The following is a 1,928-nucleotide window of genomic DNA, read 5'->3' as shown; positions in this document are numbered from 1 at the left end:
ATAAGAATAATGTTTATTTTATTTATATATATACTAAGTGTATATGCTTATTTAAGTTTATAAATAACGATAAGATTTGTTTTATTTTTCAGTTTAATTAAAACTTTTTATTTTTTTTTTTTGAATATTAAAAAGTAAAAATTTTATTTTTTTTATTTTTAATAAACTATGTTTCAATTAAATAAATAATTAAACGGTATTTTAGTATTTTATAGTCTTTTCTTTAAGGTAATTTTTATCACTATTCAAAATTTTTTTATAAGCTTATACTTTTATCTAAAATAGAATTAAAGTATAAATATCATATATCCTCTATAATTATATAACAAAAAATTTAAGAGTAGTTTTTAATTATTTTTATATAATTAAGTATTTGCTATATATCTTATAATACGTATTAATAAAAATTATTATATACAAAAACAAACGCGTACAAGATTCGAACTTGTAAAATTTGTATCCGTAGTACAATACTATACCATTTAGCTAACGCGCTTTAAAAATATATACAGAATATAACTAAATAAAATATAATAATTGTGATATAAAATAAAAAACTTTTAAATTAAAGTAGTTTTACTTATGGTTTATTTAAGTTAAAAAACTTTGATTTATTACTTATGATTCTTCAGCGACTTGAACGCCAATCTTACTCTTATCAAAAGTACACTTTACCTTTAAGTTAAAGAATCTATAAAATTTATGCTTCTTAATAAAAAAAAAAATTGTATATAAAAAAATTGTAGATTTACCAAAAAAATAACTAAGCTAAAAAAGTTGTAAAAAAATTTTTTTTTCAAGAGCATCCAGATTTGAACTGAAAAACTAAAGTTTGAAGCTTTATATTTTACCTTTTAAATTATACTCTTTTCATTATCTATAAAAATAGAATAAAAAATAAGTAAATATGTTTATATTTACTTAATATAAGCTATATTTAATTGAAAGATAAACGCTTTTTTAGAAAAAATAATTTAATATGGAAAACATGTAAAATATTCAAACATGGAAAATACGGAAAATTCAAATACGGAAAATGTTTAAATACGGAAAAGGATGGAATTGAACCAACATGTGCAAAAGCACAATATTTAGCAAATATCTTACCCTACCAATGGTTACTTTTCCTTTACGAATTAAATCGGATTTGAACCGATATCTTTTTTCTCGACAAGAAAACTATTTACCTATTAAATTACTAATTCTTATTATCTGTATTATAATTTTTATTAACTAATATTAAAAATTCTATAATTTAAATAAAAAATATACGTATAATTAGACCTAAATTTAAGTTACATTGCCTAATTTAATTAAAATAATTTATCCTCAATAATTAGATATATTTACATATTACTCTTTTAGAGAGAAATATACAAGTAAAGCTTAAAGAATTAACTATTTTTACGTTATAATAAATTTTATATAAATATAATATAGAGTTAAAACTAGATATAAATATATTTGAACTCTATGATTGTCTATATAAGACTATTTAATAATATATGTATTTAAGTTTAATTTATTAATACAATTTAATATACGGCCAACCGAACTCGAATCGGTATAATTCGTTTGGAAGACGAACGGTTTACCATTAACCTATGACCATCTTTAATACATTTATATAGTTAATTATATATATATATAAATAGAGTAGTTTATTTAAAATTATTTTGCTATATAATATATCTTACTTTATAATTAGAACAAAATATTTTTAGCCTAATTATTAACTGAATAAAATATTATATCACAATATATTTAAATTTAAATATATTCTTATTATATAAAAAAAACTATAATCATTATCTATAAAAAATAGATTAAAATACTATAATGACTATAATGACTATAATGACTATAATGACTATAATGACTATAATGACTATAATGACTATAATGACTATAATGACTATAATGACTAT

General features: G+C 18.4%; 2 non-coding genes and 3 pseudogenes across 5 annotated transcripts; all 5 read right to left on the bottom strand.

The window, feature by feature from the left end:
- Positions 1 to 424: 424 nt before the first annotated feature.
- K452DRAFT_t183 lies at positions 425 to 496 on the bottom strand. Its single transcript has one exon. It is a non-coding gene; the product is annotated as a tRNA-Arg (tRNA).
- A 125-nt stretch (positions 497 to 621) lies between these two features.
- K452DRAFT_t182 lies at positions 622 to 692 on the bottom strand (annotated as a pseudogene). Its single transcript has one exon. The product of its transcript is annotated as a tRNA-OTHER (tRNA).
- A 105-nt stretch (positions 693 to 797) lies between these two features.
- On the bottom strand, positions 798 to 869 carry K452DRAFT_t181. Its single transcript has one exon. It is a non-coding gene; the product is annotated as a tRNA-Sec (tRNA).
- Positions 870 to 1,132: 263 nt separating this feature from the next.
- Positions 1,133 to 1,205, bottom strand: K452DRAFT_t180 (annotated as a pseudogene). The gene has a single exon. The product of its transcript is annotated as a tRNA-OTHER (tRNA).
- A 336-nt stretch (positions 1,206 to 1,541) lies between these two features.
- K452DRAFT_t179 lies at positions 1,542 to 1,612 on the bottom strand (annotated as a pseudogene). The gene has a single exon. The product of its transcript is annotated as a tRNA-OTHER (tRNA).
- Between the last annotated feature and the right edge of the window lie 316 nt (positions 1,613 to 1,928).

The sequence above is a fragment of the Aplosporella prunicola genome, assembly GCF_010093885.1.
Source record: "Aplosporella prunicola CBS 121167 unplaced genomic scaffold K452scaffold_79, whole genome shotgun sequence".
NCBI lineage: Eukaryota > Fungi > Ascomycota > Dothideomycetes > Botryosphaeriales > Aplosporellaceae > Aplosporella > Aplosporella prunicola.
Note: the sequence above shows the minus strand (reverse complement) of the source record. Positions and strands in the feature narration are given on the sequence as shown.